At 43.5% G+C, this 22,154-nt stretch overlaps 1 protein-coding gene across 3 annotated transcripts in view; it reads left to right on the forward strand.

Annotated features, from left to right (window-relative positions):
- Positions 1-22,154, forward strand: part of SLC29A2 (solute carrier family 29 member 2) — a 238,240-nt gene that overhangs the window by 147,219 nt on the left and 68,867 nt on the right. The gene's annotated exons all lie outside the window — the stretch shown is intronic.

A 22,154-nucleotide genomic window follows, 5' to 3' on the forward strand; every position in this document is an offset into this window, starting at 1 on the left:
TAAATAACTCATGAAAGAATAAAGTTACATTAAAACCAAGCACACCATTGTTTTTTTTGTGAAATTCCCAATAAGTTTGATGTGTCACATGACCCTCTTACTATTGAAAAAACTAAAGTTGGATTCAAAATGGCCGACTTCAAAATGGCCACCATGGTCACCACCCATCTTGAAAAGTTCCCCCCCCCCTCACATATACTAATGTGCCACAAACAGGAAGTTAATATCACCAACCATTCCCATTTTATTAGGGTGTATCCATATAAATGGCCTGTAGTATAAGCAATATAGTATGTTAAATTGAGTAATTCTATAAGAGAAATTCTTTGACACCTTGTTTTTTGCCCGAATGACCATTTCCTATAATTCCTGATTTTGTGATGGTAGGACCTCAGACCATTTGTACATTAGACATTTAACTGTTTTTATATAACAGACTCTCATATTTTAGAAATATTTTTTTTCCCTACTGTTAATCTAGTGATGTTTATTAGTGGGTGAGGGTAAGCCGTAATCTGTGTCCCCTTTCCTACCCCTGTTCGCAAAGCATGTTTCAGTTGTAAGTAATATAACCCCAGGTCTTTATTTCCCAAACCATATTTGTTTTTTAACTCTTGATATGGGATTATGTCCCCATTTTTCCATACCTGGCCCCGTTTGAAAATCCCATATTTACGCAAGATTTTCTGTTCAACGGTGTTTAACTCAGTCAGATGGAAGTTATCCCATAATAGGGTATCCATATGAAATCTATCTTTTGTCCATAGTTCTCTGGCTTCCTTCCATGCTTTGATGATTAATTCCATGATAGGTATCTTGTTGGGCTGCTGTAGCATTAAAGGGAGGGAATGTGGTCCTGATGCCCAGGGAGTATTACCAGGAGGAGGCGTTTCGGCAATTGGATGATTGCTCGGTTTATTCCAAACTGAAGGGAAATCCCATACCCGATGTATCATCAAAATTGTATGCTCTTATTAATCGTTATATTTCTAATGAATTTCTTCCTAAAAATATGATAGATCGCTTGATACCAGCCTTCCCCAAAACTCCCACGTGGTATTTTTTACCGAAGGTTCATAAATCACTGACCCGACCCCCTGGTCGCCCCATCATTGCGGGGATCGGTTCAGTGATGGAACCCCTTTCCAGTTATGTGGACTGGCTCCTGAGGCCTTTGTTAAGTAGCACCCCCACTTACTTGAAGGATACAGGTGACTTTCTCCGTGCGCTCAATCATCTTGAGTGGCAGGAAGACTTTCACCTTGTATCTCTCGATGTGAAGAGTTTATATACTCGCATTCCACACGATCTGGGCCTTCAAGCGATCAACACGGTCCTACATAGAACCGATAAAAGTGTTATGTTTATGGATTTTGTTCATGAGGCTTTGGACTTAGTCCTTAGCAATAACGTTTTCCAATTTGATGGTCTCTGGTACCGCCAGGTACTAGGTACTGCGATGGGCACCCCTGTCTCGTGCACATTTGCAAACCTGTACCTGGCGGTATTCGAGGAGACATACATCTTCTCGACGGACAACCCCTATCTACGCCACATCCACCTTCTCCTGAGGTATGTGGATGACATTTTTCTGGTCTGGCGGGGGAGTGAGGAGTTGTGCTGGGCCTTTGTAGAATATTTAAATACACATAACCAGATGAACATGAGGTTCACCGTCAAATTTGGCGGTGAATCCTTGGACTTTCTGGATGTACAGGTTACAGTCAGAGATGGCACTATACACACTAGTGGCCATCGTAAATCCACTGCCACCAACTCCCTCCTCCACCAGACCAGTTTTCATCCACCCTCGGTTAAGCGCGCTGTTCCCTACGGTCAATTTATTCGGCTACGTAGGATTAATGACACAGATGAAAGCTTTTTTAAGCAGGCATTGGAGCTCCGTAAAAGACTCCTGGATAGGGGTTACCCGTCGAATGGTGTTTCAGCAGCCATGCGTAAGGCGGCTAAATTGGATCGTGTCTCCCTGCTCAGGGAGAGAACAGCTAGTTCCGCACCATCACGTTTTGCATTTTCTTTCCAATACAGTGCTGCAGCAGACGTGGTAAAGCAAGTGATTAATCAGAATTGGGACCTATTAAAAGGAGATTCCTCCCTTGATAGTGTGACAGACGAGAAACCTTTGATTGCATTTAAGAGATGCCCTACATTAAAAGATAAACTCGTCAGTAGTGTGTTTTCCACACCCAAGGACGAGATGTGGCTAGGTAAGCCCAAGGGCAACTATAAATGCGGTCACTGCTCGTTCTGCGCACTCAATACATGCAGCAAGCATTTATTTTTTGGAGGTATCACACATACAGTGCGAGAATTCATTAACTGCCGTACGCCCTATGTTGTTTACGTGATTTTCTGCCCGTGTGGACGTTTTTACGTGGGTAAAACCATACGTCCCCTCTTTGAACGTATACGCGAGCATGTTGGTTCCATCAGATCAGGGAGAGGCAGTCCTCGCCTCATTGACCACATTCGTGCCGCCCATGATGCCCATCCACGTTGCCTCTCCTTTGCGGGGGTGGAACATGTCCGTCCTATCCCTCGGGGAGGGGACCGACATCGCCTACTCCTGCAGAGGGAGGCAAGGTGGATTATCCAGACGGGTGCAATGGGTCCAGCAGGCATGAATGACAGAAACGACATGTCTGTCTTTCTGTAAGCAACAACTTGCTCCACAAATTGGCATCCGTAGTCATGTATCTTTGTCCCTTTATGCTCGGCTATGCGTTCATTTTGTAATTTTCTTCATATTTGTATTAACCTTTTATTAATTCCTTTCATGTACCTTCGTGCTTCCTATGCAGTATTCGATCCCTCCGTCCACATAATGTATAGACACATATGTGTTCTTAACTATACTACTATTGTGCGCCCTCACCCTTTGAATATAGGGATCCAACGTATATCGTCTTAATATATGTCTTTTCTATTTATCCGGGCCTCTGCATACATTTTCCATGGTGCTGGGGCATAGACAGATGAATATATCCAACTGTATAATTGTATTGCTATTTCGATTGTACTTATAATGTCACTGCTGTGCGCTCGTTTTTATATGTCATTTTTCTCAGGGGCGAACAGCTGTGGATGACGGCGTCGGCCGTGCCCTGTCCGCCTCTATATAAGGCGCATTTGCGTCATGACGTATCGAGCGGCCTGAGGAAGCGCGACCCCACGCGCGAAACGGCCGTCGCCGCCTGCAACAGTGTATCCGCCCCTGGACCCACATGTATCTTCTTCTAAGGAAGCCACAATAAAAGCAACTGATGTTTATCCTGGTGAGTGCCGCAATGCTATTATTTTCCTCTCCTTCAAAGATGCATTAAAGTTTTTGCCTCCACTATTTGAAACACACTGCAGCAGTACAACCTTTTATCAAATGCAGCAATTAAAGTCCTATATCTTTTGTGACTTACTCCAGGTTATAATGTTTTTAATGTAACCCGAAATGGAGTAAAGTTCCAGATCCGGGTCCTCCTTCCCTCAATATTTCTGCTCTGATTCTAGGTTTTTTCCCTCTCCAAATCAAATCCGCTAATAAGCTGCCTATTTATTGTAGCCACATTCCACAAAATATAATTGAACGAAGGTAATACGCATATTTTCACTAGTGAAATACGGGCTGCCATTGAGATATGGCGTTTTTTCCTTTTTTTTATTGGAGGTATAATATTCAATTGGACATAGTCTTTAGGATTGGGGGTTATCTGGATCCCCAAATATTTAATCGGTTCTTGTGCAGTTTTTATTTCCAGAGGACCTGGTACAAAGTCGTTTAGAGGGTCAATCGGGATACAAGCAGATTTAGACCAATTTATATTAAGTCCAGCATACTTACTGTATTTATCAAATATCTGCAGTATTCTGGTTAGTGATTCATGCGCACCCACAAACAGCATAATGTCGTCTGCATATAAGACTATTTTTTTCTTCGTGAACACCAAACCGGAACCCCACTATTTCTTTATCCTGCCTAATCATATTGGCGAAAGGGCTAAGACAAAAAGCATAGGAGAGAGGGGACAGCCCTGTCGGACCCCTCTGTTAATTTGTATACTATCTGAGCATTCCCCATTCACCACTACCCTTGCGGTAGCGTCTGTATACAGTAACTGGACCCATGAAACAAAGTTGTCTCCAAAGCCCATTTTCTCTAGTGTCGAGATAAAAAAATGGCCACTCTATGGTATCAAATGCTTTCGAAGCGTCAATTGTAACTATCATACGTTCCCCGCTGGGTTCTAGCAGAGTGTTCACGGATAGTCTTATAATATTGTCAGTTGTAGTTTTACCTGGAATGAATCCTGACTGATCCTCATGCACAAGTGTCGTAATTACCTACTTGAGTCTATCTGCAAGAAACTTTGCTAATATTTTATTGTCAGTGTGGATTAGTGAGATCGGGCGGTATGAGTCTTTTTTTTTTTTTTTTTTTTGATCAAATCTTTTTATTCAAGATCAAATTTTTCATTTTTGTAGGTGAACAAAAGTGACAACACACATAAACCCATCCCAAACCCTCCCCACCCTCCCTCCCCAGCCCCAAAGTCCAGGTGCAGTCCATCACCAAAAAAAGTCCACAGCAGATTGCAGAGTGTGATTCAATGCACATTCAAACCACAAGCACACCAGCTTATACACTTATTACTTTGTACCGTACATTACGTCCATTTTCATTTCATATAGTTTGACTCTCACTTCCTTCACCTTCCCCAGGCCTCTGTCCTAAATAGTAAGATGAAAATGTTCAATCCAGGTATACCATATTTTATTAAACTTTTTGTTATTTCCCCTCTTCTGATAAACATAACTCTCGAGTTGCACCAAGGTGTGTATCGATGTTCTCAATTTGCTTATCTCCGGTGGATCTGGAGCTATCCAGCGAGACGCTATCCTCTTTCTAGCCTGATATAAAATGCGCTGAATAGCCATCTTGACCTCTCTAGATCCTGACACTTCCCAACATAACCTAATATGCACAATAAAGGAGAGCGTTCAATCCTAATCTTATAAACCTTCATGATGAGGTCTACCACCTCATTCCAATACCTGCGTAAGCGCAGACAGTTCCACATCAAGTGTATTAAGTCAGCAGAGGTAGCACCACATCTTGGGCATGGGTCTTCAGCACGAAAATTTATCCTACATAACATTTTCGGGGTCCTATATACCCTGTGAAGCAACAGCAATTGCGAAACCCTATGAGCCTCACTCACCGCTATATCAGGAAAATGAGCTAGCACCTTTTCCCATTGGTCCTCCTTCGATCCTGGTACATCTTTTTCCCACTTTCCAAACAGTGGTAACGGATTCTTTTTATGCAAGGCTTCCATTAGACTAAGGTAATGCAGCGATATCACTCCCCCCGAGCCTCCACCAGTGGCCGTGAGGTCTATAATCAGATGCTTCTGAGCAGGCAACAATTTCTCCTGTCGCTCCTGCACTTGTATGGCATGTCTTACTTGCAAGTATACATAGAAGAGGGATTTGGGCAGACTGAACTCCTGCTGTAGTGTAGAGAAATCTTTAAGGGATGTATCTCCGAATAATTGACACAGCCTGTCCAGGCCGAATTTCCCCTACTGGAAACCTTATTAAGTTCAGCATACATAATATTCGGCCAAATTGGTGTAAACTTCGTATACCCCTCAATACCTGCCATTTTCCTGGTTTTCCACCACACCCTATGCATTAATTCCAATATCCCATATTTCCTCCCTACATCCTTAAAAGCACCCTCCTCTAGCGCAGATAGGAGGCAACCTCTATTGAGCAAGTATTTTACCATCGTACCTATCTTATTAGCCTGTCCTTCCTCCCCCCATCCCCTCATATGCTGCATTTGGGCCGCCAGAAAATAAACCAAGGGGTCAGGGACACTCAGTCCTCCCTGAGTCTTAGAGCTACATAGGGTGAGGGTGCTCAATTTCATCCGGGGAAACCCCTTCTTCCAGATTAAGTCTCTAAAGATTGAGTTTATAGTATAGAACATACTTAATAGAATCCACATGAGGGCCTTGTGCAGCACATAGAGGAGCTGGGGCATGAGGATCATTTTAAGCAGGTTTGTTCTGCCAACCATAGATAAAGGTAATTTCGACCATGCCTGTACTTTCTTCCTGAACTTATCCAGTAACGGCAGTACATTCAAGTCTATAAAGTCCATATCATTTCTGGAGACCTGTATCCCCAAGTATTTGAAACTCAACACTATCTGTAGCCCACCAGCCAAAACAGGGTCTATCGCAGTATCATCAGCAAGCGGCATTAGGACTGACTTCGACCGGTTGATTTTAAGGCCTGACAAATGCCCAAACCCATTAATAATTTCCATAGCAGCCGGCAAGGACGTCTCCCATTCATCTAAAAACATAAGCAAATCATCTGCGTACAGTGCTACTTTTTCAGTTACCGACCCATAAGTAATTCCCTTGACCGCCGCTGATGAACGTAAATCCTCCGCCAAGGGCTCAATTGCCATCGCAAATAGCAGTGACAATGGACATCCCTGTCTGTTACCCCTCTGAAGGTTGAATGGGTCAGAAAGGCACCCATTCGCCTGTATTCTAGCCGTAGGGCCTGCTTACAACATTCTGATCCAATAAATACTGATCCCACCCCATCTTTTCCAGTACCAGGAACAAGTACTGCCATTCCACGCTGTCAAATGCTTTGGCCGCATCAAGAGACGCGACCGCCGCATTCAAGGCGTGGACCTGGCCCACCTGAACATTCAGGTAGAGTCTCCTAATGTTTATCGCTGTTGACATGTTTGGCATAAAACCTGCCTGGTCCCTGTTTGAGTGAGGCAATGACCGAGTTAAGACGGTTAGCCAATATTTTGGCCAACAGCTTAACAGCCGCCTGCAACAATGAGATGGGCCTATAGGACTCTGCCTCCACCGGATCTTTACTTGGCTTTGGTATAACAACTATAACCGCCTCATTCATCGTGTCAGGCAATTTACCCATCAGTCGGGCCTCGCCAAATACTTCCAATAACTGGGGCAAAAATGGGGCAAAATGTTTATAAATCTCAGCACGTAGGCCATCACTCCCTGGAGCTTTGTTGTTAGCCATGTCCCCCAGTGCCACTTCTAGTTCTCTCAGAGTAAATGGACTATCCAGGAGTGCCCTTTGGTCCTGATCTAAAGTGGGCAGACACAAGGGATGGAGGAAATTTTTGATGTCAGTTTCCGTAGCTACAGTTTTAGTAGTATATAAATTCTTATAGAACCCCAGCAATATCTGGGATATTTTTTCAGTGGCAAACTGCACTGTACCGTCCATGTCGCGCAGTGCCACCACGTAGTTAGACTTCTGTTGAGCCCTAGTAGCCTTCTCCCCTTCTTCATAATATGCTTGCTTCAAGACAAAAAACGCCTATTACGGGCATTTCGGAGCAAGCGTTCGTCTAGCTGCTGCTGCGCCTCTTTCCACTGAGTTTCAAGCTCTGACCTAGGGTCTGCTATATAGTTATTCTCGGCTGTCTCCACCGCCATGAGCAGCTGTCTGGTTAAAGCACTATTCTCCTTTTTCCGACCATTAATTTTAGCAGCCAATATCCCACGCAGGAAGGCCTTCATCGTATCCCACACTACTATCCTACTGGCAGAAGAGAGGTTACGGTCAAAAAACTCAGTCAGGGCATCTCTTACATCTGATAGATCAACTAGGATATTCAGCCAATAGGGGTTGAACTTCCATTGGGTAGATCTGCGCGACACGGACGGCAACAACTGAAATGTCGCCACAATCGGTGAATGATCAGAAATTTGCCTTGGCAGGTATCTAATGTCGTGTAATAGGTAGCCCATTTATTCATTGCCCAGAATGAAATCAATCATGGACAAGGAGCCATGTGTGCTGGAGCGACAGGAAAACTACCTAGTGTCAGGGTACCTCAACCTCCAGAAGTCCAAAATGGCTGCTTCCTGTAGTAGTCGGCCGAAGGGAGTGAGATCGCCGCTGACAACCTGTGGAGAAGCCCAAAATTTATCCAGTGACAAGTTAGGTACATTGTTAAAATCTCCCATCATTACAGTAGGCACACTAGGTCGTTCCGCTATCAAAGCAAATAACTGTTTCATCACCTGCGGGGAGTATGGTGGAGGAATATAGACACCAATAATTACACATTCGACTGAGTATAAGGAGCCGTGCAGATAAACATATCTGCCCTCTCTATAAATTTTCTGGGGGAAACAGGAAAAAGCAATAGACCTGTGTATCAAGATGCTCACTCCCCTTGCATTGGCAGAATAGGTAGCATGGAAGCAGTGGCCAGCCCACCTTGGCATAAGAATGCCAGTTTGGTCTGGCAGTAAATGAGTCTCCTGGAGACAGCAAATCAAGGGCTGATACTTCCCCATACCATCCAACACTGCCCGTCTTTTATTGGCTTCCTTAAGTCCCCTAACGTTCCAGCTGAAAAAAAGTGACCTTACTAGCCATTGGAACAGGACGACCATCTATAAGTGAGTCGGATCCAAGTATGACCTAACCCAGCAACATGCTTATGCTGCAGTTCCGCTGCGGATAGTAGTAGATTCCTGCACAACCTGGTTTCTAAATTAACCCCAACCCCCAACATTAGGACAAAGACAAACAGAACGAAAAAACTGTAAGGACGAGACAGGAGAGAAAAGGAAACGCCTAATCACTCCTACCTTTAGGTAGTCTAAGGCAAGGTCGCTGGTGTGTCTGACAGGTCCCTGCTCTTACTCCCAAAGGGACTGCAGGCTCAGAGAGATTCAACCGTATCAGAACCACAAGCTCCTCTCACAATTTAGACTGTCAGTGGCAAGGCGTGGCTCAGTCTAGTTATTAAAGCTATACAGTACTCTTCAGAATCCACAGCAAACTTGCTTCCCACTCCCCACATCATCCCTTCAATAATATCAGTTGAACCCGTCATATAAGTGAAGCACACAATTTTCGCTGATACAAAGCATGTTAAAGCAATAAACTTTAAATAGCACTGCTCCTACCCCTACTTATATGGCTGCCACATCACACTGACACAGTATCACACACGCATATAAATTCAGTCATGCAAACCGAACCGTTGTAACCATCCTTCAGTCATCATTCGCCTGCGGGTCAGCATTCCTCAGACGGTTCTCATGACTGTCCACCCATCGGAGGGCCTCGTTAGGATCATCGAAGAAATTGGTTCTGCCCAACGCGACTACCCGCAGCCGCGCCGGAAACAACATGGAGTAGGGAACGTTCAGGCTGCGCAGCTGCCTCTTTATATCTATAAACCGCGATCTCCGCTTCTGGACCTCCATGGAGTAGTCAGGAAACAGCGACACCCTTTGACTGCCAATGGTTAAATCAGGTTGTTCACGGGCCTTAGAATGTCCCTATCTTTATAATGCAGGATTTTCATAAGGACCGATCTTGGTGGGGCACCTGGCGGTAACGGTCTTGTAGGGACCCTGTGGGCCCTTTCCACTGCGAAGAGAGGGGTCAAAGTCTCTTTTCCAAAAGCTTCTCTTGCCCACGTCTCAAAATATTCTGACGGGTTAGACCCTTCAACCGTCTCCGGCACTCCCACTATGCGGACGTTATTTCTCTGTGAACGATTTTCGAGGTCGTCTTGTTTGGCCAGTAGAAGAGCTATTTTCTGCGTGTGGTCAGTAGAAGCTCTTTTGAGGGAGGGTACAACATCTTCCATTTCCCCCATCCGTCCCTCCAGGGCAGTTGTACGGTCTGCCAGGCGCTTTAAATCAAGGCGCACTATAGACACATCTTTCCTTTATGGAACCCACCTGCATCCTCAGGACTGTTAGTGATTTTCCACACTGAGTGATGGCTTTCAACACATCTTTGAGGGTAGGTTCTTCTATATCAGACTCCATAGCGTCAGTGCCATCCGATTCTGCACAACTTCGCAGCGCCTCATATGTTAGGACCGCTGGGAGATATCTTGTGCTCCCTAGTTTTCTTACTTTCACGGTCACGATTGGGATGAGACGAAGATCTGTCTCGCTTCCCGCTGGATTCAGGTAAGTCTGCGAGTTCTGATGAATCGAACCTCCCCAGCTTAGCAGCCGCCTCTCGCTGGATATCTGTCGCACGGTCGCTGCGCCGCGGCGTATCAGGCCCGGCGCCATCTTGCAACTCTCTGCTCGGACCCCTGGAATCCTTCTTCGGGCCCATTTCAGCTCACAGCTCGGCAAGGGAAGTCCCAACTTTAGGCGAGCAGACTTCAGCAGCACCAGGGCTTCAACTGTGGTGGATTAAAGTCGGTTTTTGGGGGTTGTAATCAGGATAAGCAATCATCCTCTGCTAGCCACGCCCCCCCCCCTCCCCCGAGGCGGTATGAGTCTAGTAGGCATGGATCTTTTTCAGGCTTTAGGATAAGTGTAACTTTTAGGCTTTTTCTTAGGGAATCTGGTAGTCTCCCAGATTCTCTTGAGGCAGTCCAGACGGCAAGCAGTTTGGGTATTAATGTTTCTTTATATTGTGCGTATATTTCAAACGGGATGCCGTCTATTCCTGGAGCCTTATTTTTAGTGATCTTTGCCAAAAATGTTTCCACTTCCGCAACACTTATGGGGCTATCCAGACTTTCCCTCTGATCTAATGTCAGTGAATTTGTTGTGGTCCTCAAATCCTCAAAATATTCCTTCATCAGGTTTAATTTAGTAGACTGATCAACAATACTATGGCCCCGTTTATCCAATAAACAGTGAATGTGATTTTTATTTTATTTATTTTTTCCTCTGGGCTGCTATCAACGCTGCTAACTTTTTCCCAGGTATATGTGCATATATATATAATTGTCTCTAACATAGTTTTGTTTGTGTTGTTCTGCCATAAGGAACAGATCATCCTTGATTTTTATTTGTTTATCTAACCATGCTTGATAGTTTTGCTCGGTGGGGTTTTCAATGTATTTTTCTTCATAATTCATGACCTGTTCTAATATATAAATTTCCTTCCTTATTCCTTTCTTGTATATTGCTGTGTATTTTATAAAAATCCCTTGTATATAAGCCTTTGCCGCCTCCCACACCACTTTAATCCCTGCTTAGCCCTTGTTGATGTTGAAGTATTCCTTTATCTCTTGCAAAACTTTATCGTGTATCCCCTTAATATTAATCCACCCTATATTTATTTTTCTCCCTCTAATTTTATAGTTAGTTTTTTTTTTTATATTGGTGATAATTAGATTGTGATCTGAAATCCCTCGGTGACCATATTTAATCGCCTGTATATCAAGTGACCCCTTATAATTAGTAAATACTAAATCAATACGTGACAGGCTCTTGTGCGTTTTTGAAAAACAGGAGTATTTTTTTTTACCTTTGGGTGCATTTCTCTCAAAATATCAATCCATCCAAATTCTTCCGTGATACTTTTTAATTTTGATCCAGTGCTATAATTCTGAGTAATTCCTATTCTACATCTATCCAATTTCCCCATCCATTAAATGATTAAAATGACCTGTGATTAGAAGTGATTTTTCTCCCCATTTAAGCGCCAGATCGTGGATTTTAACTAGGACCTCTGTCTTAAAGGGTGGAGGAAGGTAGACATTCACTATTATCCAAGCTTTTCCATCCAATATGCAATCCATCCTCACATAGAAGCCTTCTTTATCTATCACTACTGCTAGGATTTGTATACAGACGTGGACAAAATTGTTGGTACCCTTTGGTCAATGAAAGAAAAAGTCACAATGGTCACAGAAATAACTTTAATCTGACAAAAGTAATAATAAATTAAAATTCTATAAATGTTAACCAATGAAAGTCAGACATTGTTTTTCAACCATGCTTCAACAGAATTATGTAAAAAAATAAACTCATGAAACAGGCATGGACAAAAATGATGGTACCCCTAGAAAACACAGAACATAATGTGACCAAAGGGACATGTTAATTCAAGGTGTGTCCACTAATTAGCATCACAGGTGTCTACAACCTTGTAATCAGCCATTGGGCCTATATATATGGCTCCAGGTAATCACTGTGTTGTTTGGTGATATGGTGTGTACCACACTCGACATGGACCAGAGGAAGCAAAGGAAAGAGCTGTCTCAAGAGATCAGAAAGAAAATTATAGACAAGCATGTTAAAGGTAAAGGCTATAAGACCATCTCCAAGCAACTAGATGTTCCTGTGAGTACAGTTGCACATATTATTCATAAGTTTAAGATCCATGGGACTGTAGCCAACCTCCCTGGACGTGGCCGCAGGAGGAAAATTGATGACAAATCTAAGAGACGGATAATCCGAATGGTAACAAAAGAGCCTAGAAAGACTTCTAAAGAGATTCAAGGTGAACTTCATGCTCAAGGAACATCAGTGTCAGATCGCACCATCCGTCGTTGTTTGAGCCAAAGTGGACTACATGGGAGACGACCAAGGAGGACACCATTGTTGAAAACGAATCATAAAAAAGCAAGACTGGAATATGCCAAACTACATGTTGACAAGCCACAAAGCTTCTGGGAGAATGTCCTGTGGACAGATGAGACAAAAATCGAAGTTTTTGCCAAGGCACATCAGCTGTATGTTCACAGACGAAAAAATGAAGCATATCAAGAAAAGAACACTGTCCCTACTGTGAAACATGGAGGAGGCTCTGTTATGTTCTGGGGCTGCTTTGCTGCGTCTGGCACAGGGTGTCTTGAATCTGTGCAGGGTACAATGAAATCTCAAGACTATCAAGGAATTCTAGAGAGAAATGTACTAGCCAGTGTCAGAAAGCTTGGTCTCAGTCGCAGGTCATGGGTCTTGCAACAGGACAATGACCCAAAACACACCGCTAAAAACACCCAAGAATGGCTAAGAGGAAAAAATTGGACTATTCTAAAGTGGCCTTCTATGAGCCCTGACCTCAATCCTATTGAGCATCTTTGGAAGGAGCTGAAACATGCAGTCTGGAAAAGGCACCCTTCAAACCGGACACAACTGGAGCAGTTTGCTCATGAGGAGTGGGCCAAAATACCTGCTGAGAGGTGCAGATGTCTCATTGACAGTTACAGGAAGCGTTTGATTGCAGTGATTGCCTCAAAAGGTTGCGCAACAAAATATTAAGTTAGGGGTACCATCATTTTTGTCCATGCCTGTTTCATGAGTTTATTTTTTTACATAATTCTGTTGAAGCATGGTTGAAAAACAATGTCTGACTTTCATTGGTTAACATTTATAGAATTTTAATTTATTATTACTTTTGTCAGATTAAAGTTATTTCTGTGACCATTGTGACTTTTTCTTTCATTGACCAAAGGGTACCAACAATTTTGTCCACGTCTGTATCTATACCTCTATGTAATAATATGCTCACTCCTCCTGCATATGATGAGTAGACTGAATGAATGGCCTGCTGTACCTATGGTCTGGTTGCCCCACTTGCCGTTTCATTTGTCAGATGTGTTTCTTGTAGACAGACTATCGCCTGAAGAGATCTTTGTATTGCACCGAACACTGCGATTCTCTTTGACACCTTTACTCAGACCTCTAATATTCCAAGAGATTATTCTCATATTCAGTAATTATAAATATTTGGCTACATTGCTGCCCAGGGAGAGAGGATAAAGGGAGAGGGAGAGAAAAAAAAAGGGAAACACCAAGCAAGGAACCCACCCTTCCCACCCGCCTAACTGAGTGACCCAGAATGGCTTAAAGCCCTGGCTCTCTAACTTAGCATTACCCCCTCCTGACCCGATCGCGGCCCCCTTAAACGTCAACTCTAGAGCCATTCCCCAGCCGCCTCTGTAGTGTCAACGAACCATGTTTTATTCTCCCACTCTATCTTTAGCTTGGCCGGAAATGTCATGGAATACTTAATATTGTGCTTGCGCAGAATCTTTTTTAAGTCAATGAATTGACTTCTTGCTTTTACTGTTTCTCTTGCATAGTCAGGGAATAACATTACTATTTCACCCTTGTACTCCAAATTACCCCTCTTCCTTGACCTGCACAATATTTCCTCTTTATCCCTGACCGATAATAAGTTAAAGATTATTGGCCTAGGTCTTGTTCCCGGGGGAGGGAGCCTACCCATTCTGTGGGCCCTATCCACAAAATTTTTTACATTTGAAATATCGTGCCCTAATTGTTCCATAAGCCAGGATTGTATAAAGGCACAAGTATCCTGGCCCTCTGCTACCTCTGGGACCCCAGGCATCTCAAATTGGTCCTTCTAGACCTGTTTTCTAGTTCCAACAGTTTATTTTTTAGTTCCCTATTTTCTTCCTTTAGGGTATCTTTTTCTCTAACCGTTTATTGTAGCACATCCTCAACATCTGATATTCTCTTCTCAGCTTCTATCACTCATTCTTTATGTTTTTGTAAGTCCGCTCTAAGGAGCCCAAGTGACTCTCTTACATTTCCCATCTGGAGAGAGAGGTCTTGTATTGCAAAACTAAGATTTTTTTTATTTCTTTAAAAATATCTTGCAGGCTTGGTGCCTGCTCCTCTTTATTAAGAGTATTTTCATCTACCTGTTTTGGAATTTGGGAATAGCTCTCTCCAGCCTGGGGGGCTTTCTCTTGTATTATCGGGTTTACATTATCCCCTGAGCAGACAGACGCACCCTCTAGATCTTGTGAAGTGTCATCTTTTTTTTTTTTTTTTTTCTTAGGGGGGCTAGTCTGTCTGCTCATATTAGAGAGGAGTTGTTGCTTCGATTTGTCTACTCTTTTGAACATAGGAGAGATTGAGGTGTTTAAAGGGACACTGACAGGCCCAATAACCATAATTAGCTGTACATATCCATGCACAGGTCTTCTAATGTGCATTAAAAACATATAAGTATCCCCCCTGTCCACATTATGAATACAGTTAACTCACGTTTTATAACCTGAACTAATCGCTGTTCTTTCTGCCCAAGGGGCGGGGTTTCAGCTTCTCTTGCGCCCAGCAAGCATCAGCCCAACCGCCGTTTTTGAAGCGCCGCCCAGCTTATCAATATTCACTTAGCTGGGCTGCTTCTGCAGTCCCCGACCTTCCGAGATCCGGCGCATGCCCAATAGAAAGCTATGGGCATCGGACTCGCTTTTAAGTTTCTGCGCATGCGCCCGGGACCCATAGCTTTCTATTGGGCATGCGCCGGATCTCGGAAGGTCGGGGACTGCAGAAGCCGCCCAGCTAGGTGAATATTGATGAGCTGGGCGGCGCTTCAAAAACGGCGGTTGGGCTGATGCTAGCTGGGCGCAAGAGAAGATGAAACCCCGCCCCTTGGTCAGAAAGAACAGCGATTTTAGTTCAGGTTATAAAACGTGAGTTAACTGTATTCATAATGTGGACAGCGAGGATACTTATGTTTTTAATGCACATTAGAAGACCTGTGCATGGATATGTACAGCTAATTATGGTTATTGGGCCTGTCAGTGTCCCTTTAACTCAGGTTGCCCCCTCCTCTTTTTCCCTACCCCTTGCCTAGACATTTCAAATCCAATAGATAGCAAGATAATAAGAATATAGTTAGGAGGGGAAGATAGGGAAGGGGAACAGCAAAGGAAGAACAACGCTACAATCCAAAAGAATCAGGAGATTGTACATACATTAATTTATCTTATGTTCCCTTAGTCCATATAACAACCCGATCTCCACCCCAGTTCAGTTAACAGATTCCGATGTAGAACTATTGGTCAGGGAGACACCAGGTATTTAGTAAGGATCCCAGATTTTGTTCCCAAGAGTTCCGTGCTGCGTCTCACGAAGCCAATAAGTGAATATTCAATACTCCCAAACCAAGGAACAACGGAATGGGAAGACATCAGATATCAGGTATACAGGGAGTGCAGAATTATTAGGCAAATGAGTATTTTGACCACATCATCCTCTTTATGCATGTTGTCTTACTCCAAGCTGTATAGGCTCGAAAGCCTACTACCAATTAAGCATATTAGGTGATGTGCATCTCTGTAATGAGAAGGGGTGTGGTCTAATGACATCAACACCCTATATCAGGTGTGCATAATTATTAGGCAACTTCCTTTCCTTTGGCAAAATGGGTCAAAAGAAGGACTTGACAGGCTCAGAAAAGTCAAAAATAGTGAGATATCTTGCAGAGGGATGCAGCACTCTTAAAATTGCAAAGCTTCTGAAGCGTGATCATCGAACAATCAAGCGTTTCATTCAAAATAGTCAACAGGGTCGCAAGAAGCGTGTGGAAAAACCAAGGCGCAAAATAACTGCCCATGAACTGAGAAAAGTCAAGCGTGCAGCTGCCAAGATGCCACTTGCCACCAGTTTGGCCATATTTCAGAGCTGCAACATCACTGGAGTGCCCAAAAGCACAAGGTGTGCAATACTCAGAGACATGGCCAAGGTAAGAAAGGCTGAAAGACGACCACCACTGAACAAGACACACAAGCTGAAACGTCAAGACTGGGCCAAGAAATATCTCAAGACTGATTTTTCTAAGGTTTTATGGACTGATGAAATGAGAGTGAGTCTTGATGGGCCAGATGGATGGGCCCGTGGCTGGATTGGTAAAGGGCAGAGAGCTCCAGTCCGACTCAGACACCAGCAAGGTGGAGGTGGAGTACTGGTTTGGGCTTGTATCATCAAAGATGAGCTTGTGGGGCCTTTTCGGGTTGAGGATGGAGTCAAACTCAACTCCCAGTCCTACTGCCAGTTTCTGGAAGACACCTTCTTCAAGCAGTGGTACAGGAAGAAGTCTGCATCCTTCAAGAAAAACATGATTTTCATGCAGGACAATGCTCCATCACACGCGTCCAAGTACTCCACAGCGTGGCTGGCAAGAAAGGGTATAAAAGAAGAAAATCTAATGACATGGCCTCCTTGTTCACCTGATCTGAACCCCATTGAGAACCTGTGGTCCATCATCAAATGTGAGATTTACAAGGAGGGAAAACAGTACACCTCTCTGAACAGTGTCTGGGAGGCTGTGGTTGCTGCTGCACGCAATGTTGATGGTGAACAGATCAAAACACTGACAGAATCCATGGATGGCAGGCTTTTGAGTGTCCTTGCAAAGAAAGGTGGCTATATTGGTCACTGATTTGTTTTTGTTTTGTTTTTGAATGTCAGAAATGTATATTTGTGAATGTTGAGATGTTATATTGGTTTCACTGGTAAAAATAAATAATTGAAATGGGTATATATTTGTTTTTTGTTAAGTTGCCTAATAATTATGCACAGTAATAGTCACCTGCACACACAGATGTCCCCCTAAAATAGCTAAAACTAAAAACAAACTAAAAACTACTTCCAAAAATATTCAGCTTTGATATTAATGAGTTTTTTGGGTTCATTGAGAACATGGTTGTTGTTCAATAATAAAATTAATCCTCAAAAATACAACTCCCTGTAGAGTCCAGGTCCCACTCCCACAAATTTGGTGCTGCAACCCACAAAGTCAGTACGTTAGTACCATTAATACTAGGGATCGACCGATATTGATTTTTTTTAGGGCCGATACCGATAATTTGTGAACTTTCAGGCTGATAGCCGATAATTTATACCGATATTCTGGGAATTTTCATTTTTGAAAAATAAAATAAAAATTCCTACACAAATCTGCTGAAAATGTATGTTTATTGTTAATGTGTATTTTTTTTTAATGTAAATCTTTTTTTCATTTATACTTTTTTTTAAACTTTTTTTTACTTTTTTTTTCTAACTTTTAGCCCCCTTAGGGACTAGAACCCTTGTCCTATTCACCCTGATAGATCTCCATCAGGGTGAATAGGAGCTCTCACTGTTCCTGCTGCTCTGTGCGCTGTACACACAGCAGCATGGAGCTTATCATGGCAGCCAGGGCTTCAGTAGCGTCCTGGGTGCCATGGTAACCGATCGGAGCCCCAGGATTACACTGCTGGGGCTCCGATCGGAGGAGCAGGGGAGAGGGGATCCGCTACACCACCAATGATTAATACAGGTGGGGGAGGCACACTGCGCCACCAATGTTTTTAATGTGGGGGTGGGGGGGTGCACTGCGCCACCAATGAGTAATATACTGGGGGGCTTGGGGGGGGGGGGGGTGCACTGCGCCACCAATGAAGTTAAATCTCTCATTTATTCATATACAGGAGGCGGGAGCTGGCTGCAGAATCACATAGCCGGCTCCCGACCTCTATGAGCGGTAGCTGCGATCCGCGGCACCTGAGGGGTTAACGATCGCAGCTACAGCTCATAGAGGTCGGGAGCCGGCTATGTCATTCTGCAGCTCCCACCTCCTGTTCAGTTTGAATGAATGAGAGATTTCTCTTCATTGGTGGCACAGTGGCCACAGCCCCTCCCCTTCTCTTGTCCCCTGTCCTCCCATTGGCTACAGCAGCAGCACAGGGGGAGGGAGACACTGCTTCCTTCTCCCCTGTGCTGCTGAGGGAACACGGAGAGCGCTGAGAGCAGCGCGATCTGTGTTCCCCATAAGTTATCGGAATATCGGCAAAATAAATGCTGATACAGATAACAGTCAAAATCCTCAATATCGGCCAATAATATCGGTAAAACCGATAATCTGTCGATCCCTAATTAATACATATACAGTGGAGGAAATACAGTCATGTGAAAAAATTAGGACACCCTTTGAAAGCATGTGGTTTTTTGTAACATTTTTAATAAAAGGTTATTTCATCTCCGTTTCAACAATACAGAGAGATTAAAGTAATCCAACTAAACAAAGAAAACTGAAGAAAAGTCTTTTCAAGATCTTCTGTAAATGTCATTCTACAAAAATGCCTATTCTAACTGAGGAAAAAGATAGGACACCCTCACATGTATTCCCTCTTAAATTGGCTCAGATCTCACACAGGTATATCACACCAGGTGCACATAATTAGTAGATCGTTACTCTGCATGTTGAATGAGGCTTGCCCTATTTAAACCTCAGACATTTAGTTTGGTGTGCTCCTGACTGTTGAAGTGAGAGTGAGCACCATGGTGAGAGCAAAAGAGCTGTCAGAGGACTTCAGAAAAAAGATTGTAGCAGCCTATGAGTCTGGGAAGGGATTTAAAAAGATCTCAAAAGATTTTGAAATCAGCCATTCCACTGTCTGGAAGATAGTCTACAAGTGGAGGGCTTTAAAAACAACTGCCAACATGCCCAGGACTGGTCGCCCCAGCAAGTTCACCCCAAGAGCAGACCGCAAGATGCTAAAAGAGGTCTCCAAAAACCCTAAAGTGTCATCCCGAGAACTACAGCAGGCTCTGGCTACTGTTGATGTAGAAGTACATGCCTCTACAATCAGAAAGAGACTGTACAAGTTTAACTTGCATGGGAGGTGTGCAAGGAGGAAACCTTTGCTTTCCAAGAGAAACATCGAGGCCAGACTGACATTTGCCAGAGATAAAGTTGACAAAGACCAGGACTTCTGGAATAATGTTCTTTGGACAGATGAGTCCAAAATTGAATTATTTGGACACAACAGCAGAGGACATGTTTGGCGTAAACCAAACACAGCATTCCAAGAAAAGAACCTCATACCAACTGTGAAGCATGGAGGTGGAAGTGTCATGGTTTGGGGCTGCTTTGCTGCAGCAGGACCTGGTCAGCTCACCATCATAGAATCCACGATGAATTCTACTGTGTATCAGAAGGTGCTTGAAGAACATGTGAGACCATCAGTTAGAAAATTAAAGCTGAAGCGGAACTGGACCATGCAACATGACAATGACCCAAAACATACTAGTAAATCAACCAAAGATTGGCTGAAAAAGAAGAAATGGAGAGTCCTGGAATGGCCAAGTCAAAGTCCAGATTTGAATCCCATTGAGATGCTGTGGGGTGACTTGAAAAGGGCTGTACGTGCAAGAAACCCCTCAAACATCTCACAGCTGAAAAAGTTCTGCATTGAGGAGTGGGGTAAAATTTCCTCAGACCGATGTCGAAGACTGGTAGATGGCTACAAGAACCGTCTCACTGCAGTTATTTCAGCCAAAGGAGGTAACACTCGCTATTAGGGGCAAGGGTGTCCTATCTTTTTCCTCAGTTAGAATAGGCATTTTTGTAGAATGACATTTACAGAAGATCTTGAAAAGACTTTTCTTCAGTTTTCTTTGTTTAGTCGGATTACTTTAATCTCTCTGTATTGTTGAAACGGAGATGAAATAACCTTTTATTAAAAATGTTACAAAAAACCACATGCTTTCAAAGGGTGTCCTAATTTTTTCACATGACTGTAATTATTTGACCCCTCACTGATTTTGTAAGTTTGTCCAATGACAAAGAAATGAAAAGTCTCAGAACAGTATCATTTCAATGGTAGGTTTATTGTAACAGTGGCAGATAGCACATCAAAAGGAAAATCGAAAAAATAACTTTAAATAAAAGATAGCAACTGATTTGCATTTCATTGAGTGAAATAAGTATTTGAACCCCTACCAACCATTAAGAGTTCTGGCTCCCACAGAGTGGTTAGACACTTCTACTCAATTAGTCACCCTCATTAAGGACACCTGTCTTAACTAGTCACCTGTATAAAAGACACCTGTCCACAGAATCAATCAAGCAGACTCCAAACTCTCCAACATGGGAAAGACCAAAGAGCTGTCCAAGGATGTCAGAGACAAAATTGTAGACCTGCACAAGGCTGGAATGGGCTACAAAACCATTAGCAAGAAGCTGGGAGAGAAGGTGACAACTGTTGGTGCGATTGTTCGAAAATGGAAGGAGCACAAAATGACCATCAATCGACCTCGCTCTGGGGCTCCACGCAAGATCTCACCTCGTGGGGTGTCAATGGTTCTGAGAAAGGTGAAAAAGCATCCTAGAACTACACGGGAGGAGTTAGTTAATGACCTCAAATTAGCAGGGACCACAGTCACCAAGAAAACCATTGGAAACACATTACACCGCAATGGATTAAAATCCTGCAGGGCTCGCAAGGTCCCCCTGCTCAGGAAGGCACATGTGCAGGCCCGTCTGAAGTTTGCCAATGAACACCTGAATGATTCAGAGAGTGACTGGGAGAAGGTGCTGTGGTCTGATGAGACCAAAATAGAGCTCTTTGGCATTAACTCAACTCGCTGTGTTTGGAGGAAGAAAAATGCTGCCTATGACCCCCAAAACACCGTCCCCACCGTCAAGCATGGGGGTGGAAACATTTTGCTTTGGGGGTGTTTTTCTGCTAAGGGCACAGGACAACTTATTCGCATAAACGGGAAAATGGACGGAGCCATGTATCGTGAAATCCTGAGCGACAACCTCCTTCCCTCTGCCAGGAAACTGAAAATGGGTCGTGGATGGGTGTTCCAGCACGACAATGACCCAAAACATACAGCAAAGGCAACAAAGGAGTGGTTCAAGAAGAAGCACATTAAGGTCATGGAGTGGCCTAGTCAGTCTCCGGACCTTAATCCAATCGAAAACCTATGGAGGGAGCTCAAGCTCAGAGTTGCACAGAGACAGCCTCGAAACCTTAGGGATTTAGAGATGATCTGCAAAGAGGAGTGGACCAACATTCCTCCTAAAATGTGCGCAAACTTGGTCATCAATTACAAGAAACGTTTGACCTCTGTGCTTGCAAACAAGGGTTTTTCCACCAAGTATTAAGTCTTTTTTTGTTAGAGGGTTCAAATACTTATTTCACTCAATGAAATGCAAATCAGTTGCTATCTTTTATTTAAAGTTATTTTTTCGATTTTCCTTTTGATGTGCTATCTGCCACTGTTACAATAAACCTACCATTGAAATGATACTGTTCTGAGACTTTTCATTTCTTTGTCATTGGACAAACTTACAAAATCAGTGAGGGGTCAAATAATTATTTCCTCCACTGTACTTATAGGAGATTATTACGGTGAGCCTGCCCAGAAAGCCCGGTCCGCCCCCAGATCAATACATTGCACGTCCCAGCAGTACTGCTTGTCACTTTACTTGATAAGCCTTCAGATTAGTACATTAGAATGGTTGGTTATAGTCTCTTGTCCACAATTAGTAGGGTATAAGGTTCAAATGTCTGACTGAAGTCCAAGTCCCACTCCCTCAAGTTCGGCGCTGCGACCCACAGTACGTTAGTACTATTAGTACATATACTTACAGGAGATTATAACGGTAAGCCTGCCCAGAAAGTGTAGTCAGCCCTCGGATCAATTCCTTGCACTTCCCAACGGTACTACTTGTGACTTTTACTTGATAAGCCTTTAGATTAATGCGTTCGAATTATTGTAGTCTCTTGTCCACAATTAGTAAGGTATAAGGTT

The sequence above is a fragment of the Bufo gargarizans genome, chromosome 10 (assembly GCF_014858855.1).
Source record: "Bufo gargarizans isolate SCDJY-AF-19 chromosome 10, ASM1485885v1, whole genome shotgun sequence".
Classification (NCBI taxonomy): Eukaryota; Metazoa; Chordata; class Amphibia; order Anura; family Bufonidae; genus Bufo; species Bufo gargarizans.